The sequence below is a fragment of the Hyperolius riggenbachi genome, chromosome 2 (genome assembly GCF_040937935.1).
Source record: "Hyperolius riggenbachi isolate aHypRig1 chromosome 2, aHypRig1.pri, whole genome shotgun sequence".
In the NCBI taxonomy this organism is placed as follows: domain Eukaryota; kingdom Metazoa; phylum Chordata; class Amphibia; order Anura; family Hyperoliidae; genus Hyperolius; species Hyperolius riggenbachi.
In genome coordinates this window covers 237,529,965-237,547,308 of record NC_090647.1, presented here as the reverse complement: position 1 = coordinate 237,547,308, position 17,344 = coordinate 237,529,965, and the positions used below count along the sequence as shown (strand labels likewise).

The window sequence follows — 17,344 nt, the reverse complement described above, 5'->3', positions numbered from 1 at the left end:
TCTTGGGTACCTGTTTTCATATGTTTTTTACATCAGAAAGCCTGCATATGTAACATTTCTTGAAGTTCTTCTAAGCTGTGGCAATTAAATAGATTGTTTAGAAAGAGTAATAGTCAGATTCAGCGCAGATTCAGGGCAAACAGATGCAGTTAAAAAAAATGCACATCTAAAGGGAAGTTGGAGACGCCTCTTTTATTGTAATGCTGTCTCTGCAGGAGAAAATGCATCAACTCAGGCAGAGCCTTAGTTCAGGAAAATACCAAACTTCTATTGCAACTGTAAACATTTTTATGAATTAGCACACAGAAGTCTAAAATATAGAATGCAGCATTTTCCCGCCCAGATTTTTTTACCGAACATACGTTTTTGAATGATAGCCATTATAAATAAAATGCTTTTATAAACACTGGCAAGCGAGAAAATACTTTCAATACTTTTGATAGTATGTTTTCTTGTACTTATTGGTCCTTTTTAATTGCAAAGTGCTGAAAAAGTATTTTAAAAATATATTAAAAAATTATCTCCTATGAAAAACTCTGGAGAAAAAGTTAATTGCATATGGGCTTGGGTGTCTAACTGGGTTTTTGAAGAGGATCTATGTTTACCTACCTGGCAAAAGCCAAAAGCTATGGACACCCATCCTGAGCCTACATAATTTAGCACTTGTATGCCATACATAATATAAATTGCCTGCCTATGCACAGCTTTGGAAGTAGAGAATTAAATGTTGAAAATGTATTGTTTTTTGCTTTTATGTTTTTTGCTCTATATACAACTTTATTTTTAAAATATACTCAAAGGACTTATAGTCATGACTAACACAAGATACATTTTTGCAATGAGGAATCATTCATTGAAGAAAATAGTTTTCTTGACAAGAAACAGTCCTCTGAGCTGTTACGTTGAGGTGTTATGTGAATAGACATCAGAGTGAGATGATAAAAATCATATGTAGACCACAGTTTTAGGGTGAAGTAGAAATTTTAGCCTGGCCACATTTCATGTAATACTGTCCTCTTTCTGTGACTGAAGTTATACTTTGATAGACTTAAATATGAAATTCCCCCCATCCTGACACAGTTGTGAACTAGTACAATATTTGTTTTGTTCCCTGCTACTCCATTAAAGCGGTATTGTCACCATAAAAATCAAGTTTCAACAGCAACTGGTCTGAGTGTATTAAGTGATAAAGATGCTAATCCTGCATTCAAAACTTGCAAAACTTTTTCTGCTGTTATGGTTTGTAGTTATCACATACTTTAGGAGCACTGGCCCTAGTGCCAAACAGTGCCAAAGAGTTGAATGCTGGGAGTTCTTTTTATCTATAATATATTCCTCCTCTTCCATTTATTTCCCTGTCTAGCTCCTTATCATAAACACCCTCTGATTACTTGTGTTTACAAGCAAGGCTGAGGTTACTCTGTGATTGGATGTGTAAATTAAAAAAAGAGTGCAGTTGTTAGTATACACCTCAATGGGAGTGTCTGAAGACTCTGGGAGGAGGGCAGCTAATGAATACACAATAAGCAAGAGAAGGGCAGTGGAAAACCAGAGTCAGGGAGGATATAATGTCAGCATTAGCTTGGAAAGATGGCCACTGCCTAGAATAGGATTTTCTGCTTTTCCTTTAAAAAATTCACAGGAATCATTACGTGGATAGCACAATACATCTGATATGTAAGTAGAATTAGTATTTATCTACTTATATATGTGTTTTTTTAATTCTAGGTTAGCATGGGTGTCGCTTGTTCTTTAAAGCTCCCAGTGCTTGCTGTGTGCACCCCTGTTTAGGAGTTATTTCCTCACTTATTGTCCTGTGACAATAAGGGCTTTGCTGTGCTATCCCACCTTTCTGTTTTACTTCCACATTTTTCTTGACATCTATACTGGAAGAATCTATTTGGCAGCTGGAGACACTGCCGCTACAAGTGGATATACAGTATATGAAGAAAATATTGTAGTTAAGGGAAACAGAAATTAATCTGGTAGCAAGTTTCTAGGTCACTGCAGCAGAAAGCGATAGGAAATTATATCAGAGAATAGCTGGGGAGCAATTAATATTTTTACAAAGGTTGCATTTCTACTTAATTAATTCCTTTTAAATTCTCTGACAGCTGAAGTAGTTAAAGTAGAGTCTTGGTTATCCAGCACCAACGGGGATTGACTGATGTCAGATAAGTGTGGTTCCTCGTTGCTTAAGACTCAATGCCTTAGTGGCTGGGTAGAGTACTGGTTAAGGGCACCGTCTTTGACATGGGAGACCAGGGTTTGAATCCTGGCCAGGGTCAGTCACTATTCAGTAAGGAGTTCAAGGCAAGACTCCCCAACACTGCAGGGTAGCCTCTTGAGTAGAGATGGCTCGAACCTCCGATTTTCGGTTTACGAACCTTCACCAAACGTTCGATTTGCACGAGCTTTCGCGAACCGCAATAGACTTCAATGGGGAGGCGAACTTTGAAAACTAGAGACATTTATGCTGGCCACAAAAGTGATTGAAAAGATGTTTCAAGGGGTCTAACACCTGGAGGGGGGCATGGCGGAGTGGGATGGACGCCAAAAGTCCCGGGGAAAAATCTGGATTTGACGCAAAGCAGCGTTTTAAGGGCAGAAATCAAATTGACTGCTCAATTGCAGGCCTAAAGTGCTTTAAAGAGGAGCTGTTTGGTATAGGGTCTCAGAGAAAAAAACACATATATCAGTAGCTAAATTTTGGCTGTACTTACATTACATATGCATTTCACTGTCCACGTTTGGATTTCACAGAATTTTTATATAGTATTTGCAGAGAATGATGCTCCTGACAGCTCATGGCAGGTTCCATGTTTGTCTGTCTTGTATGAAGCCAATTGTGATGTCATATCCTCCCTTACCTTGCTTCCTGATGATTCGACTCACAAAAAAGATCAGGATCAAAGATCCTAATGGTTCATGATCCAGACAACACTACTGTGCAGTGAATATTAATTCGCCATGTGGCTAGGAACAATAGCGGACTCGCGCAGTATACTCTAAAGGAACATGTGCTGTGAGTTAGGCTGCTGTTACAAGCTGCTGTAACATGAACCTGTAACTTCCCACTGTGAAAGCAGCCTTAGGGCGGGATAGGGAAATGAAGGGGAGGACCAAGGGAGTGCACTGGGGAGAAGAAGCAGCCCCAGAATGCTTTGCAATATCTGTTATGCATCCTGCCCGCCTCCTTACGAGCTTGGGAATACAGAGCCTTGCTGTTCAGCAAACATCAAAGTAAGAGAGATTTTTAACTTCAGTATTGCCTTTTTGGCTTCCTTCTAAACTGTTTAACATAGTAGAATAGAGGTTTAAATTAGCTTTTGCAGCCTGACAGTTACTCTTTAAAACATCTTGCATGTGTATACATCAATCAGGGTGTGTAATTAGAGTACTGCTTCACACTGCCACACCAAACTCACTGTGTAACGCACAGCAAACAGCTGTTTGCGTAGCGACGGCCCTGCTGGACTGGTGCGCACCATGGCGAGATTGCTCTACAGTAGTGATATAAGGTAAATGTAGAAGAAAGGATCCGCAAACCAAGACAGGTTGAAGTGAAAAAGGCTTGAAAAATTTATTTGAAAAAATCCACAAGATATGCAATAAAAACAGGATCAACTGACGCGTATCGGGCCTACCATCTGCCCTTAGTCATAGTTAAAAGTGAACCTGCACAGGAGGAAATTTATATGAGACCGGGGAGGGAAAACCCCACCCCCGGAAACACACAAGCCACCTCTTTAAAGGAACATACATCCATAAGAAATGCAATAAGAAAATTACAATAATAGCATTGGAAATATCATATATAAAAGATGTAAAAATGTTGTCACTGAAAACTGCTGGGATAAGTATAAACATACCAATGAGTATATGCAAAGAAAATAGTGCGAACTAAGAAAACAGAGGCAGCAATGGTAATACATACAAGTGATTGGGTACATACAGTGTATATATAATCCAATAGTAAAAATAAAGCTTCAATATGTATAGACTAGACTCAAGTCCCACTTTTTATTTAAACCATGTGGTACACGAGTGCCCAGTCTATGAATCCAGAAAGCTTCTCGTTTCAACAGCAACCTTTGCATATCGCACCCCCTAACTGGATACACCACCCGCTCCACCCCCTGAAAGACAAAGGAGGATAGATCCTTCTCATGTACCGTCTCAAAATGTTTAGAAACCGCCGATTTGCGGAATGTGTTCCAATTTGTACCACAATAATGTTCCGCTATGCGGGCTCTAAGATGACGGGTGGTACACCCCACATATTGTACACGGCATGACATGCAAGAAATGACATAGATTGTGTTTTTAGTATCACAATTCACATACTGCTTAATTGGAAAGCTCTTATTGTGTGCAAAAGAAAATATAGAGTTATTAGTTCTATGGCACTGGCAGTACTTGCATGTAGAGAACCCACAAGGGTAGGAACCTACTGTCGCCAACCATGTGGGAGTGCGGGGGAGGGAGGGAGAACGGAAAAGGCTGGGTGAGAGAATGGACCCCAAGGTGCGGGCCCTCCTGGCAGAAAACCGGCACCCTCTGTCAAGGATGGTTTTAAGTTTTGTATCAGGGTACAGCACAGGGATATATTTTTTAATAATGTTTGTAATTTTGTTGAACTCAAGGCTGTAACCAGTGACAAAAGTAACCCGGTCCTCTCCGGCTCCACTACCCAACCTACTTTTCAAAATCTTTTGCTATCTTTTGCTCCCTCATGTCATTTCAATTTGTTTCACACCATCCTGGATCTAAACAAATTTGTGAGAAATCTAGTGGTGAGAAAGCATTTCCTGTCGGATAATTTTGATTCTGCGGAGTCCGGTGATGCACTGCCCTTGTTCCGGAATCATATTGGGGATGTTTCCCCGTTTCGGGACATTAGGACCCTTACTGCATTGCGGGACCTCGACGAACATACTTCTGACAGGGTAGATTTACAGCAAGTTGTCCCTGTCAAAATTTCTAATCCATCTTTTTATCCTGTGAATGCTAGATCTCCTGAGATAGATTCATTCCAGGACCTTATAGAGAGGGAGCTGACCGTTTTGTCCAGGGCGTCCAGGGCCCCTTCCGACCTCACAGCATCCGAGCAACAAGCTTTGGCCGCTCTTGAGAGCAACAATGACATTGTAATACGCTCGGCAGATAAGGGGGGTTCGGTCGTGGTCCAGGATGCCCTGGACTACCGGGCAGAGGCCCTTAGACAATTGGGGGATATGGATGTATATCAGCCTTTACTTCGAGATCCTACGCAGGCTTTTCTTCAAGATCTTCGGGCGCTGCTGGACTTAGGGCACAGCACGGGTGTCTTAACCAAACGCATGTCTGAATTTTTGTGTCCTTTGCACCCGGTTGTGCCCGTCTTCCACCATCTCCCGAAGATCCATAAACCAGACGTTCCCCCGCGGGGCCGGCCGATTGTGGCCGGCATTGGCTCCGTGGGAGAGCGTCTGGGGGAATGGGTCGACGCTCATCTGCAGCCCTTGGTTGTTAGACTTCCTGGCTACCTGCAGGACACCCGTCATGTACTCTCCAGCTTGGATGGTTTCATCTGGGAGGACGGGTTTCTGTGGGTGACCATGGACGTCACATCACTTTACTCTTCGATTCCACATGATCTGGCTTTGGAGGCTATGGACTTTCATCTCCGCAAGTATTCTTCTTTTGATGTGTCCTTACAGGCTTTCCTTGGGAGGGCTGTGAGGTACCTCCTCACGCACAATTATTTTATGTTTGATTTGAGGTTTTTTCTCCAGAGATGCGGAGCTTCTATGGGGGCGAAATTTTCCCCCTCCCTTGCCAACCTCTACATGGGATGGTGGGAGGAGCTCCGCATCTTTGGGGAGGACAACCCCTTTGCCTCCCATATTATCTGGTATGGCAGGTTTATAGATGATTTACTTTTAGTGTGGGGAGGTCCTCCGGCCCTCCTGGAGGATTTTCTGATCTATGTCAACACCAATAATCTTAATTTGAACTTCACAATGTGCTCGGATCCGGTCAAGATTGACTATTTGGATCTTACTCTTAGGGGGGACCCTACATCTCATTCAGTTTCCACCCGTACTTTCCGTAAGCCCACGGCAGGGAACTCCATCCTACTTGCCAATTCATGCCACCCTAGACACACCATTAATGCCATCCCCACAGGTGAATTTATTAGGGCGACGCGTAATTGCTCAGACCCGACTGATCTTGAACAGGAATGTAATCTAGTTGAGGCTAGACTCAAACAGAGAGGCTACACTGCAAGACAGTTGACAGTGGGGCGCCAAAGGAGCAATAGGCGACCGCGCTCGGACCTTTTGAAAAGTAGGTTGGGTAGTGGAGCCGGAGAGGACCGGGTTACTTTTGTCACTGGTTACAGCCTTGAGTTCAACAAAATTACAAACATTATTAAAAAATATATCCCTGTGCTGTACCCTGATACAAAACTTAAAACCATCCTTGACAGAGGGTGCCGGTTTTCTGCCAGGAGGGCCCGCACCTTGGGGTCCATTCTCTCACCCAGCCTTTTCCGTTCTCCCTCCCTCCCCCGCACTCCCACATGGTTGGCGACAGTAGGTTCCTACCCTTGTGGGTTCTCTACATGCAAGTACTGCCAGTGCCATAGAACTAATAACTCTATATTTTCTTTTGCACACAATAAGAGCTTTCCAATTAAGCAGTATGTGAATTGTGATACTAAAAACACAATCTATGTCATTTCTTGCATGTCATGCCGTGTACAATATGTGGGGTGTACCACCCGTCATCTTAGAGCCCGCATAGCGGAACATTATTGTGGTACAAATTGGAACACATTCCGCAAATCGGCGGTTTCTAAACATTTTGAGACGGTACATGAGAAGGATCTATCCTCCTTTGTCTTTCAGGGGGTGGAGCGGGTGGTGTATCCAGTTAGGGGGTGCGATATGCAAAGGTTGCTGTTGAAACGAGAAGCTTTCTGGATTCATAGACTGGGCACTCGTGTAACCACATGGTTTAAATAAAAAGTGGGACTTGAGTCTAGTCTATACATATTGAAGCTTTATTTTTACTATTGGATTATATATACACTGTATGTACCCAATCACTTGTATGTATTACCATTGCTGCCTCTGTTTTCTTAGTTCGCACTATTTTCTTTGCATATACTCATTGGTATGTTTATACTTATCCCAGCAGTTTTCAGTGACAACATTTTTACATCTTTTATATATGATATTTCCAATGCTATTATTGTAATTTTCTTATTGCATTTCTTATGGATGTATGTTCCTTTAAAGAGGTGGCTTGTGTGTTTCCGGGGGTGGGGTTTTCCCTCCCCGGTCTCATATAAATTTCCTCCTGTGCAGGTTCACTTTTAACTATGACTAAGGGCAGATGGTAGGCCCGATACGCGTCAGTTGATCCTGTTTTTATTGCATATCTTGTGGATTTTTTCAAATAAATTTTTCAAGCCTTTTTCACTTCAACCTGTCTTGGTTTGCGGATCCTTTCTTCTACATTTGTCTTGCTGGGGCCTGGCTTGCCTGATCCTGCACCGACTGGTATGATGTCTGGGGGTAGAGCGTTATGAACTCTCTTGCTGCTAGTGATATAAGGTAATGTCTGACTGCCTTATCAACTTTCAATGGTTCTTTCTCTACGGTTGTTAAAGCTTCCATCTATTTTTTTTAAATACTTGTGCTGCTTGCTGTTAAGTACCTGCAACGAGAATCTTTTATGGAGGGCAAGTCTGCCATTGTGGGTGACCACTGGTAATGACCGGGGAATCCTGGTTCGATTCCGGCCCGGAGTGGGAGCCTAAGAAACGGCTACCACCACCACACATCCAAGTAAGGCAGCAGGCACGCTGTGGGCAAAGGAGCAGGAACGGCTACCACCACACATCCAAGGAAGGCAGCAGGCACGCTGTGGGCAAAGGAGCAGGAACGGCTACCACACATCCAAGGAAGGCAGCAGGCATGGCATGTATGTCCCGAGGTAGTGACCAAATATAATACAGGAGGACTTTCGAGGCCCTGCTGTATATGAGATGAATCAACTTTAACTCCTTTAACGAGAATCTCTTATGGAGGGCAAGTCTGCCATCCATTCAAGTGAAAGGTATGCACTGACTTGACTAATACAATGTGCAGTCACACAGGTGCAGTTAAGGTATGCACGGAGTGGTATATCACACTGCGTGCACTGAACACAACAGGTAGGTATATGCAGTGATGAGGTGGGTGCACTGAACACAACAGGTAGGTATATGCAGTGATGAGGTGGGTGCACTGAGCACAACAGGTAGGTATATGTAGTGATGAGGATAGGTATATGCAGTGATGCGTATTACAATTTGCACCTGTCACACACAGGTAGCGGACAGGCACAGTGACACTGTGTGCGCTCAGCTCACATAGGTAGGTGGGTGCACTGTGAACAACAGATAGGTAGGTATATGCAGTAATGGATATTACAATGTGCACCTGTCACACACAGACAGGTAGAGGACAGGCACAGTGACACTGCGTGTGCTCACGTAGGTGAGTGGGTGCACAGTGAACAGGTAGGTATATGCAGTGATGGGTAATGTGCACCTGTCACACACACAGGTAGTCACTGAATGTGCTGGGCCTGGCAGTGGCACAGTATGAATTATCAAGGCTGTCTATGCAACACAAGTGTCAGTGGGACACACAGAAAAAAAAATAGATCACAAGAACAAGATTAGCTCTCAAAAGAGCTGTTGTGGGCTGCTATTTTAGCAATAAGAATCAGCAAGGAGCAATCTAAGAAGCCTACAAGAGCCTAACTAATCTTTCCCTATGAGTGTCTGCAGCAGCAGCAGCTGTCCCTTCTCTATTTACTGCAGGCACACGAGTGAGTAAAATGGCCGGCGATGCCTGCCTTTTTTAAGAGTGGGAATGGCTCCAGGAGGGAGTGTAGCCTGATTGCCTACAATGTGCCTGCTGACTGTGATGTAGAGAGTCAAAGTTGACCCTAATGGTGCACTATGGGGGCGAACCGAACTTCCGGGAAAGTTCGCGGTTCTCCGCGATTGCAAACCCTTGGAAGTTCGCCTGGAACCGTTCGCCGGCGAACCATTCGGGCCATCTCTACTCTTGAGCACCCCCACAGTGGCTGCAGCTCTTGAGCGCTTTGAGTCTGACAGGATAAAAGCGCTATACAAATGTTCCGATTATTATCAATGTTGAAAATAGCCTTAGGTAATACAATGTGATACCCCACTCTATATAGTTCTCATGAATTATGTATTAAATGTTAAAATACAGTAAGATACAGTGAAAGTATATTAACCTTGAGGGAGCCATAGAACACAGTCTTGTGTTCTATGGCACAGTAGAGTAAACAAACAGCCTAAGAAGGGCTTCAATATTGTGAGGACTGTCACAGAGCCCCTAGTGGCCAGACCGCACATTGCCTTCCAATCGGTTTCAGCACACAGACCATGCAAGCTGTGGGCGCGATCAGTGGGCAGAAACCGACAGAATTTGGTTAGCAGCTCGACCAGAAGGTAGCCTGTGGGGTACGGTACTTACAAATTACACACTATTTCAGGTTATAACTGCCACCACTTCTGTTTTCCTGGGCCAGAAGCACCCACTGACTAGCTATTTCTAGACCTGCAAATAAAACGGTTAAACACACTCTATTCCGTCTAGCTAGTGACAATAGTAGCTTCTCTCCAGAAGTCTGGGTTCAGTTTCTGTGTATAGCTGGATAATAGGGTAGCTGAATAAACAAAGGGCGTTTGAACGTCGTTTATTAAATATGCAATATGAATAATTAATATATACAGAAAATTATTAAAATCAACAACTATGGATACATTATTAGCCAGTATGAAATAAAAAGGGAGAAAATACTTGGGGTTCGTGGAAAGATGTCCTTTTGTGGGAAAACTTGTAAAGTCCTTGGTTTCAATTTCAGCAAAGTTCTTTGTTTCAGATCAGAGCAAAGTCCAAACAAGATGGCCGCTAACCACGTGTCCTCTGACTAGCAGCAAACCGGCTCTCATACAGATGGAATTTGGAGGACTGAAGTCCGCCTGCTGGGAATGGGCTTTTGATGAAGCTGGTTCGGGGGTGTGGCAATGCCGGCCCCCTCTGAGTTACCAACCAACCACAGTTCAAGTCCTTGGGGAGAGATTTAGGCTTAAACTTCTAAAATGCCGTAACTCATAAACGGTACATGTCATATTTAGGTTGATAGCAGATTCCTGATTGTCAGAAAATACAGATTAATATGACATCAGACATGGCTAGGGCATCGGATCCAGTTCTTGAGAAGTTTGCTAACTTGGTTGTAGAGGCCCCTGGCCCCTCTCGGCTGGTATCAATAGATGCAGCACGGTTCTGCCAATCCAATGATACCGTTCTCATAACTATCCTATTTACGGTATTCCGTAAATATGCAAAAAACCATATACACCATTAATTTCTTCCTGCTAAGGCTGCAGCCAGGCTGTCTGGTGTCAAGCTGTGACTAGCTTTCTGGGCTCTCCCTGTATGAAAAAGCCTTTTGGTTTTTTAATTAACATCTGAATGTCAGATCAGCTTGGACAAACTTTGAGTTTTACACCTCTGGCTAACAAGTCACAGGCACCAGACTTCATGAAAAGAACTCTGCTGCTCTTATGAAGACAGCAGAGACCCCCCAGGCTTGACTGCCTGGTATCCACAGACATAGGATTCTGATCGGGCAACGCAACGACAATCGAGGCAGGAAACCAATTGCGATTGCGTTTTCTGGTCTGACTGCTCGTCCGTCACAAGGACTGCTGGTGATTTGTGCTGGTTAGTAGAGACTGCTAGTTAGTTGAGTTCCAGATTACCTGGACTCTAGTGTAGTATCGGGATATGGTACATACATCTTTATTCTACCTATAAAATGTGCAAAATTAACCATTAGGCTGTGTATTATCAGTAAGTCCCTCACTATCTGTGCAATTGTATGTGCTGCACATTACCCATTGTATAGTGCCATGAATATAGTCAGTAGACACATTCTCTTGTCTATTATACAGTGGCACATACAAAATATGTGAAGCAGTGTACTCTTAAAGCAGAACTGTGACCTCCTATCCAAATTTGCATGTGGTGTACTGCTGTACATTGTTGCTGTACATTTTTCCTTTAGAGCTGCCCAGTATATGTATGAATTTTCCAATTCAATGTCAATCATTTGACATGCCTTGAGTGTAACCACTTCCTGCTGGGTGATGTGCACTACGAAAGATGCAGATTTCTGTATAGCAGAGAGTCTTATAATTTTACTTCCTGAGTATTGGTTCACTACTTTAAAGATAAACCGTAACCAAGAATTGAACTTCATCCCAATCAGTAGCTGATACCCCCTTTTACATGAGAAATATATTCCTTTTCACAAACCGATCATCAGGGGGATCTGTATGGCTGATATTGTGGTGAAACCCCTCCCACAGGAAACTGTGAGGACCATGGTACTGTTTCCTGTCTGTGAACCACGTTGCATTGTTGAAAATAGCTGTTTACAGCGGTTTCCAACTGCCAAAAAGGAAGCAGCAGCAGCTACTTCCACTGACACCACCTGCCAGCAGTAAAATGTCACCATGTGATAAATGTCAGAATGTAAATTAGCGAGAGGAAAGCTTTTACAATGGACAAACACTGACTAAATCATCTATACATAATTATTGTAAAACTGAAGCACTGTGTTTATTACATTATTTTCACTGGCGTCCCTCTTTAAGATCTTTGCGTCTGCAATAGTGCAGGGGCATAAGAGTGGCTCTCTGTTTAGGTGCCATACTTTCAGCTATGAGTCATGCAGCCTGAAGCAAAGAAGGTGCCAGTTTCCTTGGCATGTAACAACAAAACACCACTGACTACAGACACATGAGTGAGTGCAGAAAACAACAGAAAAAGTTGTGTTTTGTAACAATTTTTAATATGCAGTGTTAAAGGACAACTAAAGTGAGGAGAATATGGAGGCTGCCATATTTATTTCTTTTTAAACAATACCAGTTGCCTGGCAGCCCGGCTGATCTAGTTGGCTACAGAAATGTCTGAATAACACCAGCGACAAGCATGCAGCCAATCCTGAAAGATCTGGCAATCATGTCAGAAACACCTGATCTGCTGTATGCTTGTTCAGGGTCTATGGCTAAAAGTATAAGAGGCAGAGGATCAGCAGGCTTGCTAGGCAATAGGTGTTGTTTAAAGGGAAATACAAATGGCGGTCTCCATATCCCTCTCACTTCAATTGTCCTTTAATACAGGAACAATAATCTACAGTTTTTAGGAGAATGTTTCCTGGCAGCGTGTGAATTTTTAGTTTATCTTTAAGTGGATATACTTATTGTTTAATACATTCAGACAACATCTTGAATTCCACACACCATTCCAGCTTTTAATGAACGGAATTGCAGTATCTGAACAGTAATGTGAGTAAAGTGCTTGCTAATTAGATTAAATTCCATTATTTGTGGACTTAACAGGATATTCATAAAATTAAATATCACCATCCCATTGATCCCTTGTTAGGCAATTGCTTAAAGAGGGGGAAAAGAGCTCATTTATTTTATACATCTGAATGTAACGCAGCCAAAAAACACCTTTCTCCTTGCTGCCAGAGGGCCATGTAACACGTTGCTCCATTAGTGATTACAGCTTACTGCTCAGTGGAAAAAAATGGGATTTCTGCCTTCCTCAAGCAATTACAAACCTGTTTGCAAAATATGTCTAATGTGCTTCTAATTTGTTTATGTATCATGCAAATTAGCTTGTGGAAAGTAAAGAGTTGAGGCCTACAGCAGCAATTTATGTCAATTATTGTAGATCTTGTACATTATGTTGCAGAACAAGTCATGCATTATGCAGTAGGAGTCAGCTTACTAACATCTGATGTGTCAATACAACATGGTTGTACAAAACAAAGAGTCTGTCTATATATTCTGGACAACTGTGTTATGTACATACTTACAACACAATAGGCAATTTTACTAGTAGTCATTGGGTGAAGATATGGGATGAAACTGATGGAGATGTTTGTTTATCACTTAAAGAGGCCCTGTAGTGACATATAGTGGAATGCAGTAAATCAATCAAGGTGCTTACTTTTATGGTAATTTTCCTGGTTTGCACATTAGAAATAGTTCCTATATCTCTATATTGGTGTATATTGGTATGTAGCACCAGCTCCCAGTGAAACTTATGCCTAGTACACACCATAAAATTTTCTGTTAGATTTTCTGTAATTACATACGGTAATTTTCTGTAAAGTACTGGTAGCAGGGCCGGATTTACCATAAGGCACTGTAGGCACGTGCCTACAGGCGCCTGACATTCCAAGGGCGGCTCTCCTTCCTCCCCGAATGTGTGCCTCCCTATGTAGAGTCCATGCGGGAGCGCAGTGTCACGCACCGCCGCTCATCAGTGCAGCCGCACAGCCAGCGTCCCCAGCGACCGTAGTCAGGCACTCCAGTTGGGTAGTCAGCAGGGGGCGGTGCGTGCTGAGATCTATTTGTTTTCTTCCTGCTTTGGCCACGGGGAACCGATTAACATGAGGGCTGTGGAAGGGGAGACAGAAAATGCTCGCTCCCCGTTCTCACATGACCTGGTCTCACTGGCCAATCATGTGCCACCCCACGATCTGCCGGGAGAAAAGGAGGCGGAGGCGGAGATTGAAAGCTTGCAGCGGCTATGCTGCATGGGATGCCAGCCAGGAAGAGAAGACTGTGGACAACTGGACAGTGAGGCTTTTGAGAGGTGATTGCTTTTATTACACTTTCCCTCTCTCTCTCTTCCTGTGTTCCCTTGTCTGAGTAAGGGCTCGTTTCCACTATTGCGTTGCGAAATCGCTGCGGCAAAATTTGCATGCAGATGCGAATTTTGCATGCGTGTGCATGCGAATTTTCGTGCGAATTCGCATGCGAATTCGCATGGATGATGATGCATGCGAATTTAACCATGGCAATGCCGGTGTGCTTTTCCATTGATTTCATGCGAATTCGCATGCGAATTCGCATGAAAATTCGCATACCAAAACAGCATGCGAATTTCCTATTAAATACATTAGCGGCGATTCGCATGCGTTCCACTCTCAGGCGAATTCGTTGGCTCTTTTGTGCGTTTTTTCACCGCTGAAAAAAACGCACCTCAACAACGCTACAGTGGAAACAGGCCCATCCACTTGCATTACATGTGCGAATCTGCATGCGTTGGACGCATGCAGATTCGCGATAGTGGAAACGAGCCCTAAATGTCTCTCTCAGTCTGATCTCCAGACAAGTGCAGCGGTGGTTCACGAGCCTCAGCCTCTTGCTGCTGAAGCCCGCCCCCCACAGCTTCATGTTTCTTCTCTGCCTCTGTTTCAACCCGCTGATCTTTCTGGATAAGGGATAGGTATATATGTGTGTGTGTGTGTGTGTGTATGAGCCCCCCCCGACTCCCAACTCCTCAGTTTATGAAACCACGCCTCCAACTCCGACTCCGGGTACCCAAAATGACTCCGACTCCTTAGTCTAATACTTAACAGGGCTATGGATTTTGTGCAAAAATCATCCGACTCCCAAATCCGACGTTTATGAAATCAACGACTCCAACTCTGACTCCGGGTGCCCAAAATTACTCCGACTCCTCGACTCCGACTCCACTGCCCTGGTCCTGATGTCTGTGTGTGTGAGTCCCCCATGTCCTGATGTCTGTGTGTGTGTGTGTGTAAGACCCTTGTGTCCTGATGTCTGTGTGTGCCTGTGTCAGTAAACACATGTGCCCTAACCCTCACTTATTCCTAACACTAGTAACCCCATCTACTTTTAACTCTACAACCAGTGTCCCCACTATTTTTGGGGTGTAGCATTGTAGCGGCTATTTGTGCAATATGGGGCGGAGGCGGCTAACAAAATGGCGCTATGCACTTCAACAGTGGGGAGCGTAATGTTGCTATCACCCCCACATCCTGCCCCCAATGTATCTCCCTTCCCAGCCAGCTACACTCAGTGACAGGCTAGTGTCCCACTCCCCAGCAGCCACCCACCACATTCAATCATGCACGCAGCGCTGCAACTTCAGCTGCGTGCATAGGCATCGGGGTGCAGTGAGTGTTGGCTCAGTCTCTGTCTGCTGGCACTGGGAACCACGTGGGAGAGAGAAAGCAGAGGTAGGCTGTTGATGCAAAAAGCACAGCCTGTAGGCTACAGCTCCGCCACCATACACCCCCACCCATGTGTGTACTGGTGCAGCGAGATGCAAATGCCTGCGACACAGTGCCATGGTGTGCCAGTTTTTGCCAGTGATCGAATCTGCTGTGAAATAGATGCGCAAATGCTGCCCGATCGACCGATTGCCGACCTAAATTGATTGATCCCGTCGATCTGTCCATGCGGAAAATTTTGCTCGATCGCCAGCGGGTCGTAAGTGCGTCGATATGTCCGACAACCGACACTAGTGGCAATACATTACCTCTTCCCCACTGTCCTCGTGGTCCCTTCTCCTTGCTGGGCTATGATTGGCTTTACTTTCTTCCTGTCGGGGGCAGTTTAAACAGTAGATAGCCCTCTACTGTTTAAACTTCCCCCGACAGGAAGTAAAGTGAAGCTGGAGCCCAGAGCGGAGAATAGACAGCGGAAACCGGGGGACTCGCGCCAGACGGATCAGGTAATTCATGCAGGGGAAGGCGGCGGCAGCGGCAACTCCAAAAATTGTGAATCGGTTTCATAGTGAAATCAATTCAAAATCTGTTAGCAGTGTAGGCAGCCAATAGATCCCTCTTTGATCAGATTCAATCACAGAGGGTTCTATCTGCTGGTCGATCTGGTGGCAATCAACCAGTGTATGGCTGCCTTTGGAATGCTCAGTAAACAAACATTCTGCAGAGATCATCTAACAGGACTAAAGAAGTTGCCACCTGTGATAAATGTCAGAATGTATATCAGGGTGAGGGAAGATTTTACAATGGGCAAATGCTGACTAAATGATTTATAAATGTATATTGTAAAAAATAAGCACGTTTATTCATTACTTTATTTTCATTTTCACTACAATTCCTCAGCAAGCAAGCAAGCTTAACCACTTCAGGACCACAGTCTTTTCGCCCCTTAAGGACCAGAGCCTTTTTCTCCATTCAGACCACTGCAGCTTTCACGGTTTATTGCTCGGTCATACAACCTACCACCTAAATGAATTTTACCTCCTTTTCTTGTCACTAATACAGCTTTCTTTTGCTGCTATTTGATTGCTGCTGCGAGTTTTAGTTTTTATTATATTCATCAAAAAATACATGAATTTTGGCAAAAAAATGACTTTTTTAACTTGCTGTGCTGACATTTTTCAAATAAAGTAAAATTTCCTATACATTTGAGCACAAAAGTTATTCTGCTACATGTCTTTGATAAAAAAAAAACCATTCAGTGTATATTTATTGGATTGGGTAAAAGTTATAGCGTTTACAAACTATGGTGCCAAAAGTGAATTTTCCCATTTTCAAGCATCTCTGACTGTTCTGCGCACCTGTCAGGTTTCATGAGGGGCTAAAATTCCAGGATAGTACAAATACCCCCCAAATGACCCCATTTTGGAAAGAAGACATCCCAAAGTATTCAGTGAGAGGCATGGTGAGTTCATAGAAGATTTTATTTTTTGTCACAAGTTAGCGGAAAATGACACTTTCTGACAAAAAAAAGAAAAAAAAAAAGTTTCCATTTCTTCTAACTTGCGACAAAAAAAAATGAAATCTGCCACGGACTCACTATGCTCCTCTCTGAATACCTTGAAGTGTCTACTTTCCAAAATGGGGTCATTTGTGGGGTGTGTTCACTGTCCTGGCATTTTGGGGGGTGCCTAATTGTAAGCACCCCTGTAAAGCCTAAAGATGCTCATTGGACTTTTGGCCCCTTAGCGCAGTTAGGCTGCAAAAAAGTGCCACACATGTGGTATTGCCGTACTCAGGAGAAGTAGTATAATGTGTTTTGGGGTGTATTTTTACACATACCCATGCTGGGTGGGAGAAATATCTCCGTAAATGACAATTGTTTTATTTTTTTTACACACAATTGTCTATTTATAGAGATATTTCTCCCACTCAGCATGGGTATGTGGAAAAATACACCCCAAAACACATTATACTACTTCTCCTGAGTACGGCGATACCACATGTGTGGCACTTTTTTGCACCCTAACTGCGCTAAGGGGCCCAAAGTTCAATGAGTACCTTTAGGATTTCACAGGTCATTTTGCGACATTTGGTTTCAAGACTACTCCTCACGGTTTAGGGCCCCTAAAATGCCAGGACAGTATAGGAACCCCACAAATTACCCCATTTTAGAAAGAAGACACCCCAAGGTATTCCGTTA

At 43.6% G+C, this 17,344-nt stretch overlaps 1 protein-coding gene across 1 annotated transcript in view; it reads left to right on the top strand.

Annotated features, from left to right (window-relative positions):
- CFAP47 (cilia and flagella associated protein 47) overlaps positions 1-17,344 on the top strand; it is a 730,879-nt gene that overhangs the window by 120,735 nt on the left and 592,800 nt on the right. The window lies entirely within an intron of this gene.